Here is a 13625-nt window from a genome sequence, read left to right as displayed (position 1 = left end):
GTTCATCTAGTGAAACAGATGACGTACAGGACACACTGACATGTATCCAGAGACTGATAGCATTGTCCGGATCATCATGGGATTATCAGCAACCGAAGTCAGGAAAATGCTGCAACGGTTGGACGGTAGCTTCCCGAATATATTCATTAGTGGTGTGCATAATTTACATTCTCAACTGTATGGAGATGATTTCGTCGTATATCGCCGCTAAATCTTTCATCGACGCAAGTCTTACCATTGTAAACCACATTGTGGCTCTGTTAACTTTAACCAATTGGGCTCTCAGTACCAAAATCCACAGCAAGGTTCACATATTCTACAAACGTCTTCAGGAAGAACGGTTGAAGTTTAACAGTTGTGTTCCAGCAAAGAGACTGAGGCAGAGGGTGAAGTGGACATGTGTATGCTTTATGTTCTTCGCAGCATTCATTGGTGTGGTCACCGGATTATTCACAAACATGCTAGGTGATACATCCACTTATCTCTTTTGGCCGTCACTCGTTTTGTCTTCGATAGCAAGTGGTTGCATGGTTTTGCTAAACCATTCGTTATTGCTTCTGTTTTTGTCCATCTCCCTCCTTCTTACTTATGAGTATGACAATTGCACATTGAGATTAGTCAGGGCCTCTGAAAGGTCCATGAAAGAAGATGAGATTGAGGACATTCGAGGCTACCATGCATCCTTAACAGACCTTGTGGAACATGTGTGTTCCCTCATGTCCAGACACGTGGCTGCTGGCTACGTCAGCTCCTTTCTCGCTGTGTGTTTCTGTCTGTACAACATCATCAACGATGACAAGTCTTTTACGACCATGGCCGTCACCTCATTTGCTGTGGGCTCGTCCATTACTCATCTCATCGCTCTCACCTATACTGGTGTCAGACTCCATGAAGCGGTAAGTGTTAGAATATTGTTGTAAAGGTGAACAATGACATACATAATACAGAAAAATGATGCATTCTACAAACTAAATGTACTGAATGCCCATATAATCACAAATAGATTCTATGGTTGGACATGATTCATAAAGCTGTCATTGGACTTTTTCTAATGCTTTCTTCTTTCTAGGACGAACCCATGTGAACCGTTTTCATGATTTCACAATATTTCAATTCAAATGAATGTGATAATAATGCTAATTTTTATAACATATGAGTGGCATTATTTGCTGTGTGCTCTTCCATTATGCATCTCATCGTTCTCACCTATACTGGTGTCTCTACCATTCTTCCATTAATTTAAATCAGATGTTTGGGACATGACAAGTGAACCGAACCATCTTGAAATTGTGATAACTCCAGGTGTTAGAACATTTTTTGACAGTTTGAGTTCTCATTAAAAACTTTTTTCTTCTATCATTTATTATGTCTTAGTAAAAACTGAGGTTTTTCATCATTTATTTTGAAGTAAATAACTGCAATGTTTGTATACAGGCACATCAACCTCTGAATATTCTGCATGATTTGGCTGGGAGAAATATGCCAGATAGAGTAATTGGACTGGTAAGAAAACAAGTGTAACTGTTTGCTGAGTGACAACTCTTCTTGAGTTATTTGTATATGTTCTTTTAATTATACATGCATGTTTGTTGATCAAAATTCCTTCGGCTGGCTGAATAGGTCAATATTTAGTGCAATTATATCAAAATGAATGTAGGAAATATTCCAAGCCCACCGTCACTGACTTCAATATATAAGGATGCTACACTTACTAAATACCGCTGCAACACACTTTCTCACTTCGCTGTAATCTCCCCCATATATGAACTTTGGATGGAATGATTTTCAGAATACAACATTGGCAGACACAGTCGGAAACATTTCTACTGATATCTGATCCATGCTGACTGACTCGTGTCGATACTCCCTGCTTTTTTTCCCCAACTTATAAAACTCATGTGAAGTCATCCTATTGTCTTTGCAGAAGATTATTTCTCTTTAAGTTTTTTATGTTGTTTTTTTTGTATGGAAATCCCTGGGATATTACATATAATTATAATCCCTGGGATTTTATATAGAATCCCGGAGATATCACCTCATGACCTGTACAGTATACTTTCTTCTTGAAAGGAAACCAAAACAGAATTTCAGAATTTATTTAGTGAAAGTTGTAGGTAACGTGTTTGGCAGGAATGGACATTGAATGAACTTTGGGAGGATATCTGTCCTCGGAGCCAACTTCGGATTCCGCCTGAGCTTCAACCGGGTCATCGGGCGTGGTGTTGGACGTTGTGCGCGTCAGTTTTGTAAGGAAAGTAGACACAACCTGTTGCTGCTCGTCAGAGGGATGCTTATAGGTCCGTAAGGCCTTGCTTCGGTGACTGTAAGCAATGGGTATACTTTTAAGAACAAATTTACGAGGTTTACCGCTCATTCTCCACTAAACGTGCATATAGGTGGGTGTGGATGCTGAGAAATAAAGTGTCTCATAGATTACCATTTGTATAGGTAAGCTGCAGAGTAACGTCAGGGAACAGTTTTCTGAAGTGGCTGGACTGTGCGATGCTTGTGCTGGTTTTTACGGTGGTCAACATTCATATACCCTTTTTTGTGTATTGACAGATACGTTACTACATCACTTGTTAGCTGAGAGAACAATACACAAAACAACATGCACACATCGAATATTAATGTATTTTATTGAACTGTTGATACCTCTTGTAGTACAAAACACATGTCCAGTGGGTACATGTTGTACTTTGAAGTATGCCAAACACTGTTTGGGTGAAAAGATCAAACAACTTACTCTATTTATTCAGCGATTACAAACATAACATTTTCTTCATAAAAAAAGAGAATTGAACCAAGAATGTACATATTTCTCCAGATGAGGCATTTGTCTGTGCACAATATGGTCAAAGAATAGAAAGATGAAAATATATTAACTTAATCTCTGCAAGAAACTATTTTCACCATGAGTCAAATTGTCACTCCCACGTCACGTATCTGGTTCACTATTAAACGAACATATATAAACCAACAATCCTGTTAACTTTAAACTAACATGTAGGAGATCAACGTAGGATACAACTAAACCAAAACCAATGAACCCTTGTGGATACAACAGCAGATGAAATCAGTAATGTATCTGTTCACATAGTGGTCTTGGCATTTGTGATGGACTGAACAAGATGTGGTGCCATTCTGAAATACCTTCTGGGTCGCCAAAGGGACGTTACTTCAACTTGCATGATTATATCATGGAATGCACACCAGATGGCATCACGGTGGTCTGGCCATTGCAGTCAGATTTTATCTTGAACAGTTTTCTTTGCCATGAAGGATATAGAGGCATCTAGAGTCATATCAACCTCAAGCACCTGTCCTGGAAGCCAATCATACTTCACAGCTAGCATACCCCCCACATTTGGGCGGTGTTAGACATGTATAGATGTAGACTCGGTATCTCTTAGCAGAACCCCAGGTGTATCTGATAATGTGGATTGTTGTAGGTCTGTAGTAGCTGCAGTGTCTGGTTCAGTTACGTTGGTTGTTACTGGTGTCAATTCATGGTCAATCCATCCGTTACATGGTTGATTCCAGTTTAGACAGATGTCATAGTAACAGGATGTCTCTCGAACATAGATAACCCTGTCTCCAGAAGACTGTACATCATTAATCTTCATAGTTCCAGGGACTGTCTTAGATTTCAGTGAGGCAAGATAGGCTACTACAGCATCATACTCATCCTGGGAGTAGAAAATATACCGGATTGATTTCTCATCCTCAGATGCCATTTGTAATGATTACTGGCATCCTGAATTATACCTATGCCTTGTTTGATAGCATGTGCTGCCATACGTTTAGATACCCCCTCTATCCCATCGCACGGACCTTTACAATGTCCACACCAAAAATAATTCCATCTGGCTCGGATGTTGTCAAAATATTCTGTGTGGTTTGCAATGATGTTTAACATAAACCTATTTCTGTACTGGGAAGATGGACTATCAGTTCAGTAATGGATATCCGTGAGCTTTGGGTAGAATTTTTTTCAATTCAGGTATCAGCTTCTGCAAGATGGTGTACACAGCATTAGCATTATGATAGCTGACATCTGACACATAGACCACATTCTAATGAATTAGGTCTTCTGTGTCACTCAATAAACTGTGTCACTCCTGAAGTAAACAACAACTGGGTGTAATGAAGCTGCTGTAGCACTCCAGTATGCGGACTGAATTTCATCAATGGTCTAGCATATAAAGTCCGTTAAGTCCATCTGTATCACGGCATGTCCTTGGGGCAAATTCATTTTTAGATCATGGAGCGCGTTGTATTGTGCAACTACTCTTTCTAAGAAGAGGTGGTACTGATGGGGTTGATACTGATTACGTAAAATGCTGCAGTACTGTAGTAGCTGTAGGGTTCAGTTACGTTGGGTATCATCAGATTTCTTCTTGCGTTCGCGATAGGCTTTCATATTTTCGACCCCTGTTTCGGCCATGACTGTCTGAACTTGAAATTAAAACCCCATTTAGATTTAGGAATCGTTGATTGTTATCTAAAACTAGAATTTCATGCTTTACCATCTAGTAAAGTTAGTGAAATCTGATCGAATGTGCAGTTGAAAATGTGCCACAGATACGTTACCAAATGCAACAGATACGTTACTACGAAAGACTTCAGTAAATCATCAATGCATGTTTATACAGTAAGCTAATTATAATCGCAATTTATAAATAAACTTTGCATTAAATAGTTAACATAATAAAAACCCAATATAGCATGTTTTTACAACGTTTAGACTGGTGATGAAACAAGATTGCATGAATAATAAATACATACCTTTCAGATTGGTGACATTCCTTCTCATGCGTCCTTCCTAGGAACCAAAAATGCTTCTGTGATAAAAACATCGTTAAATATCACGTCAAACTTGAGTTCTTAACGAGGAGAAATTCAAATTTTGACACGGTGGTAACGTATTGGTAACGCATCTGTTCTTAGCGTATCTGTTGGACATAACATGTATTTAGATGTGTTGGACAAACAGTTAAAGGCCATAACCCCCAGACTACTCACCAAACTCCATGCACGATGGTCATGTATGAGAGTCGGTGAATGTAAGACGATTCATTCCAAAATGGGAGGCAACATATTTAACGTATCTGTTGATATTTTCGCGTACTTGTTACAGTTGAGAGTGCTCTCTCAAAAAACATAATATTGTGAAAACATGCGTCTTTCAACTAATTGTTAAAAATTGTTTTATATTCATTTGCGGTGGAGATGACATTATAATTATTGTTTATTCCTTCAATTTGATTTCATAATGCAACATGATTTTAGGTAACATATCTGTCAATTATTTGGAGCCTGGCTTGAAAAACACTGACATACTAAAGTATTGGATTCGTACTAAATATATTCTTATGTTATCGAGACAACATTAAGATCTAATATTTAGAAAATTTGTCAACTATTTCGAATATGACGTATATAATTGTTACTGCTCTGCTGGCTAGCGACATGCATATTTGTGTAAAACTGGCACATTTAAGAGCCTGAAAGTAAATAAAATCAGTTTCTATAACTTCTGTTAAACATTTCTGACACTATCATATCATAAGGTACACTTTGGAGTATCAATTGCTCAGTACCAACAAAACATTTTATAACTATCCCAAAGCGACGCCATTATCTGTTAAATGCACATTCAGTGGAGAATGAACCTTACGTTTCTCTCCGGGGTTTTGTGTGTTCTAAGCATGTAAAATGACTATTAAATTGTTTTATCCTCCACAAGTTGTTAGGAATAAATTATTTTGCCATACTCATACATAGCCAGAGTTTATAGCTGACAATACTTACAAAGAGAAAAAAACCCGATTCAAATTGACACAAATATTTGACTACAAATAGACGACAATGTGAATAAGAGGACCAATGTTTGGTATCAAATTGTTGCTAAAGGATCACATGGTCCTCTATAGCACTTACAAATCTAAGTAACGAACCTGTTACAGTGCAGATGAGTTGCTCTTCCACGTTAGCCTGGAATAGTCGCGAGGCCGCCGTAGCTCGCAGGGTGTGATTTGTTTTGCCTCCTACCCCACTTGCTTCACACAATCGCTTGATAGTGCCCTGTAGGGTGTTGTACCCCACTGGACATTTCGTGAACCAGTTGCCAGGAGTTGGATTAGTGACTGGTTTAAAGGAAAAGATGTCAGTGTCCTTTCCGGCAGTGCTGGAACATGACAGATTAAAATTAGTCTCAACCTATATTTCAATTATCATAAATGTCAGCATGCAAGGGTTTTGATGAATCAATATTACCTACCACAGAGACTTGTACTTCTGAATCTGCCTGAAGAAACATCTATCTTTGTTTCCGTTTTCATATGCCCGCACTTCCTTCAGTGTAGTTTTTTTCGGTAGTTGATGCCGCCTTGATTCGTTTTACTGCTATCCTCTTTATACAGCAAATATCGATGTCCTCGCGCATCAAGATGTGGGCCAGTGATTTGGGGGTTGTTCCAAAATCTTACATCTCGGTGTTCCTTGCCTCCCCTCAGCGCTAAATGAAGGCCTGAAACAACTAGAACATAAATTTACTTTTTAGATACGGATCACCTGCATACTAGCTAGGATAATGAACGATCGCCAAACTAAAAACTAAAGACGCCGAAAGATTTTGTGCATTTTTCTGGCATTCCTATATAAAGCAGTTAATAACATGTAGACTGTTCGATGGTTTATCATTCACCTGAAAATGTTAACTGCTATACTGAAATAATTCTAAAGACACCTAGATTTTTGTGCATTTTACTGGCATTCCTATATAAAGCAGTGAATAACATGTAGACTGTTCGATGGTTAATCATTCATCTTAAAATGTTAACCGCAATACTAAAAACCTTCTAAAACCTACATGTAAGATAGAGTGCTGTATCCAAAAGTTGTGTTGGATTGTCCTCTCCAAGACTGCCTTGCTCCCACAAACACTCCTCCTCTCCCTCTGTCGAAATGGCGTCCGTTTTCTCCCTACTTGCAGCTCCCAAACCACATTTAGAAAGGCCCCTCATGCTTGCATCTAAACTATTTCTGGCTGCTTTAAATTCATCATCCTCAAAAATGTTTGGATTCGACCTTTTCCTTGTAAACTTGACTGCAATGCTGAAAACAACCCATAGAGAGAATTTGAGGGATAGTTTGCGACATCTGTTTTTCTTGCTTCAAAGACAAAATATTGTAAGGCGATGTTAATATTCTGTGGACTCATTTCTAGAATGTTTTCAAACAAACATGAAGACGGCATCACAACATTATCTGCAACAAACCTCATGCCTCGCTTCTCTTACCATCATTTAAAAACCCCAATCATCGTTGATTTCGTGACACAGATTTCAGTGTTTTTTCAAAGTTCTTCACTAGTAAAAGGCTTTCCCAAACGACACTTAAAAGCATTCTTCTGTCTCGTTTTCATCACTGTCCGGTGGTTTAAACGTGGATTGAGAAATGAAGATTTCGTTGTCTTCGACTCTCATTTTGACTAACTGCTACCACCGCAGTCCAACGAAAATGTGACAGAACACCGCGTGATTCTCTGTTTTATGCACATTCTGCACGTGCATAACGTGCGCTGGTTGGGACACTCATCGTGATATAACGAAGCCACATGTTTTTCGATTACCAGAAACACTAAAAAATACCTTTTTAAAAATGATATTCGGTTTATAGGCTACATAAAATATTCCCCTCGGGTTTTTTGTGAGATTTAAAACCCGTAACCCTCGGGATAAAGGGTCTTAAATCTCCTAAAAACCTTCGGCCACATTTTATCCTACACATAAATCAAACCACAAAGGGCAGAGTCAATTCCATGTATGACGTTTTTTGACATCGTAGGTCATCATGTGGCTCGCGCACGCACACACACACACAACACAACACAACACAACACAACACACACACACACACACACACACACACACACACACACACACACACCTCCACCAGCGTCACCATCACCACCAAAGGCGTTCAGTGTTCATTGGTGTTTATGTGTTAGTCCTGAAAGTTTACTGAAACTTGGAGGGAGGTTCATTAAGGTAGATAGATGCTCTGGTTCTATCATAGTCGGTTTATTGACACAACAAATATGTGTCAGTCTTTCTGTTTTCACACACTACTTGCAATGAACGGGTGAAATCCTGAGATTCTGAGAAGTGTGGCATTCTCCATAGGTCACTTGTAGTGGACGGTCCATAATGTCATTAGTTTGCTAACGTTTTCTGGCCAACGGTCAGTAGTCAGTAGTAATGATAAACAACATCTCTTGCAATAGGTCTCATTGACATGCCAGCATTGCGCATACCTATAACTTTGCATATTAAGAACGAAATCAACTGATTTTCAATTTTATGGAAGAGTTTAAAATGCTCGCATTTGATCGAATCACGTGCATATCTAAAATCAATTTATGGTGCGCCCTAAGGGTCAAAATAATTATACACAGATTATTATGATATGAGTATGAATGCTTCAGTCCTGCCCCACAAGCACATGTGATACATTGAGGTGAAATGTTTACGTTGCCTGTTGTGAGTTGAATATTTATCTTACGATCTGTACATCTAGGTCACTCTGTTCACAAACAAGTTGTCTCAACGTCAGATCGGAATCAGTGCCTCAGGACTCAGGACCATCACGAAGGACACTATCCTAACGGTATGTTGAATGCATATAGCTCAACACGCATTTATCCACAATGGTATTTTCCAGGTTGTGATATAAAACAGTTCTTTTGTCCACTTAATATATGACATTATATCCACACATAGCTTCTCTTATGTGCGTATTTATCCTCCAATTGCGTTGCTTCGTGAAGAACCGGCCAGACTCGCTGATTTGAGTGATACATGTCATTTCCCAAGTGCCGAGATCGAAATTCACTGTGTCGGTTAATGTGACGTCTTGCCCACTTTCCACTGTTTAACCCCCTGGATGCCACAGGGACATATATGTCCTTCCCCTTCAACCCTCAATTTGAAGTCGAATAAAAATCAAAATATCCCACGCACACAAATACACTTCACAGTTTCGAATTCTGCGGGAAATTCCCTGTTTCTTGATACCATCCACTATTATTTTAAACAAAGCTCAAGTGCTGAAAATGACCTTACAAAATAGGCTTCATCGAAAATGGTGACATTTTTGACACAGTATGAAATCGCGATTCACAGCGTTATTTGCTGTATGTTTTGAAATGTGAATATCGGATAATTACTGTGAGTATTGAATTTCAAAAATAACATGTTTATGATCACTGATATCAGTTTTACATGATTTCGCTAATTATAATTCTGAAACGTTGCCGATGAATCTAGAATCGGTTGGGAAGTTTTCGAAAATGCACTTACACGAGCACCTTAGAGCGCTTTCCGCCATATTGGATAGTGTTTACAAAATCACGTTTCGCGAAGGCCGGTATTGAGACGCCTATTACATCAAGTATATTTCATATTCAGCCTCGAAAAATGCATCGCTGAATTCCCCATACATTTTAGAATCAATTTGAAGCTGGTCTGTGTCACCAATAATAACTGTCTAGATAAAATGAGACGAAACATATTGGGTGTGAAAACGAACGCTGTGCTTGAAAGACTGCGTTTGTGTGAAATGTAAACAAAGACAAATTCCGATTTTACACTGCGCAGCATTTTCTGAAATTTTTCAACATTCATCCGTCTATTCATTGCTTGCAATGGCTCAATACCTTTAGAATATACATGGAAAGAGTATCGTAGCAAGAAATAGGAAATTATAAATAGATACAATGCAATGATTTGATAATTCATAAGAAATTGTCAAAGTTTCCGTGCAGCGTGACGCCATAACTGACGCCAAAATCACGCAGAACGACAACGGTAATTATCTGCATTTCTGTCCTTTTCTCTTACGTATAGTGAAAACGATAAAAAACATATAACAATACACAGATAGTCAGAATCATTCTGATTACTTACATGTCATATTTATGTACAAACGATCCCTGAATCAGTGGAAGGGTCCTCGCAAAATCCTGTGTACCCTTGTCAGCAAAGCCGCCATTTTGTAAGAAATCAGTCAGCGGTAGTGATGTCATACGTCAACATTGTTGTACATATTAGGCAATTTCTTTGAGGTGAAGGTCGGTTGAACAAGAGTAAACACAATCGCCATATCCTTCCGATTACACTGTCAGTATTATGATGTATATTTTGCGGATAGTTCGGATACTTTTTCATGAAACTGACTTCAGTATCTACATTTAGCCTTGTTCAATATCATCTCATACATGCATATAGGGTTTACGGTGTTTTATTCTTTGCAAGTTTTTGATTGTTTGAATCATATTTACATAAGAAATTGACATATTTATTGCAATACACCATATTTTAAACCTTTACACAAGTGTTAGAAGATCAAACGTAGCCATAACTACAATTACTTTAGTTCCTATGATGTACAATATTCAATTTATTTGGACTAATATTGCAATTTCATATGAACAGGTTAATGAACGGTGATATAATTCAACCTTATATGCAAAACTGATAATATTAATGACAATGATTTATATATGGTATGAAATGTACATGCACACATATTTAAAGGAATTGTCTTGTTCATTGCATAATTTTGTGTCGTTTTATAGACAAAAGAATGATGCATATAGATCGGCAAGGTGCGCGTTTGTTGGCAACGTTTTATGATTCTCTATCATTGTTTTTGATAATATATTCAATTCATATTCGATTAAATAATATTGTGATGACAGGATATCAAACTCTAACTAATTATAGGAAAATTGTTGAAAAATATATATACCATCTCATGTGTTAATTCGGACAAATCTTATATCCATATTCTAATATATAGTTCCATATATCAAAAGCTATCTTTATGCTTCTTTCCTTGCATGCATATGAAGAGAAATAGCTTCATAATCATAAACAAACAAAATTCTTATCCAAAACAAAATATTCGGGTGTTGTGAAATATTATTTTTATTTACGTTAAATTGATGCCAAACAGGTGCGCGTGTTGGTCACAATAAGATACGCTGTCAAACTGTCTAATTGTTGATATATTCAGGACACTATTTAAATGGAAACATCAGTCATTTTATGTTTTGTCTAAAGAGTGATAAATTCTGACATAGAAGTCTAGACCTTTTATACAATGAATGGAAATTAAGTGAGATATATACTCATCAGAATACCAATGTCGTCGTTTTCCGACGTCGCAAAATGCATAAAACAAGCGATGACGTCAACTAAAATGTTGTATTATTTTCAGCAATTTCGTTACATTTGAAGATATGGCTAGTACTCTGGTAATAACGATGCAAAACTAGTCAAATTACATCTGCACAAACAGGAGAATATGGGAATCTAAGAACTAACTTATATATCGGATAGGACCATTCAAATCGCTATTACGTGCTTTCACATGTAATACGTTGTCATCTTTTCTTATAAATTGTGAAACTACCAAAGCGCATCCGTTCACATTGGGGAACTTTGAATTGGAATAGTGAGGTTCACCATGAATATAAAAGAACGAAAATATAGGTGGAACATCATACAGACGCTGTCGACATGTTTATAGAATTATCCACAAACAAATTAATGAATATCCACAACACATTTTCTCCAAGTGATCTGAGTTACATTGACCTAGTGTTACGCATAACGGAGTTATGCCCCCTTATCATTATACGTGTATGACCTCTCTTTCGTCGTTTGACGTCATAGAAGAAAATACATTTTTGACATTTATTGCGAGTCATTTTTAATGTTGAGCGTATAACGCTATGCACAAGCACATAAACCCAATTCATATACACTTATGTCGTTCAGATATCAGGCTGTATTTTCTTCGCTCACACTTTCCGTAAAGATGCCTCATTAAAACATTCGTAGCACAGTGCTTTTATCGGTGCGCGATAAAAAGCGGAGAAATTTACTGTTTTTTAACGCATAACAAAAATTTTGACAACATTTGGCAAGGTCTATTTCTCAAACCGCCGAGGTAGTTGCACTTATATTTATACCAACGGATAGGAAATTTAATATTCTACATTCCTGTGTAATTTTATAGCCTTACGTAGATCCAGGACCACGCGAGAGCAATTCTCGCACAACGTTCACTTTTCAAACTGTATGAAAATGTGCGCCTGAAAAAAAACTCGGCAGCCAGGGGGTTAAAGACCCCATCATATAGCCGAAACAGGCTTGTCTGTAGCCCTACAATACATCAGTAACTTTTGCTTCATTGTTTGAACAGATCATCGGCACCCTCCTCACCTACGTTTTCATTGTAATCCAGTTTAAACCGGAATCAAGTCGTGGATGTCGACAAGCTGGAAACGCAACGGCAATATAGTCGGACCGACTAATACTTGAGCCGTTCGTTATTCAGTGAGTGACTGTCATTTCATGTCCCATCGTCCCACCGAATCGTGACTGAAACAAGCATGCATTAATAATACGTTTAGACTATAAAACCCGTCGACAAAGAACAGTGAAAGAACTGGACTATCACAGATAAAGATTTAAAGCTTGTGTCTAAGCTGTAATGAGTGCCTATCCAAACCAATACAATATACACATGGGCTACTGTTTACAAGCATTTAAAATATTTTCTACAAGGATATTGAGTTGGATGTATACAATTTCTCATTTATAATCACCGAATGAGATAACAAGTAGTGTGACAGAGTGTTTTTATTGCTCGTAAATCTGTGTTACCAACGATGTGAACATGACTAGACAAACAACAAAAGATGTCATATTGGCCAGTACCGAGATCACTGGAACAGTTATCTGATAATCTTGATGACAGAGACCAAGATCCAATGACGGTGGCGCTGGCAAATGCATCACCACCCTTAGGTCCATCTGTGCATATAGATGTGAAAGTATCATGAGTGTTTCTTCATTGATAATATTCTTGTTGATAAATACGATGATTTCTTTCAGATTCTCTAATTTAGTTAATGTTAGAACCACCCTGTAGATATTGTCGAGTTCCTCACAGTCGTAAGGTGGCCTTTATAGAACGTAATATAGATATGTGCTGTATAGATTACGCAATGGGCCACATACCGTTTCTTCATGGAAGTTCCTGCACAACAGATTCCATATTTTAACTATGAATCGTAGAAATGTTAAATACTCCAAGGCAAAGTCTCGGGTCACGTTAATAACTATAAATTGCCTTTACAGGCTCTGACATTGATGATTGAGCACTTTAGAGAGGATCATTGCTCTATATAGTTGCACAGTTTTTTCCCTAATGCCCTATCCTTACATATTTGTATTGACGGGCATGATTTCACTTTTGCAAAAATATCCATGTAAGACGAAAATTCCCTAACCTGTACCCTCTATTGTTGCTACTTATAACAAGAAAACAGTCCTGCGAAACAGTTTGTTCCAATAACCTATATTAGGATGGTGGTTATAACATGCCCACCGGTCTAATATTATGCCCGAGGAATTTGAAATTGACCATTATATACAATCGTATACTTCATTGCACTTTGTAAGAGGATATTTCATTTTGGACTTTCCCACATTATTATAAGGGATGAAGTAAAACCAGCGTCGGTCCATGCAGGCAGCAAAAGTATC

Source organism: Haliotis rubra, unplaced genomic scaffold (genome assembly GCF_003918875.1).
Source record: "Haliotis rubra isolate DU_JTF1 unplaced genomic scaffold, ASM391887v1 Scf1033, whole genome shotgun sequence".
NCBI lineage: Eukaryota > Metazoa > Mollusca > Gastropoda > Lepetellida > Haliotidae > Haliotis > Haliotis rubra.
Note: the sequence above shows the minus strand (reverse complement) of the source record.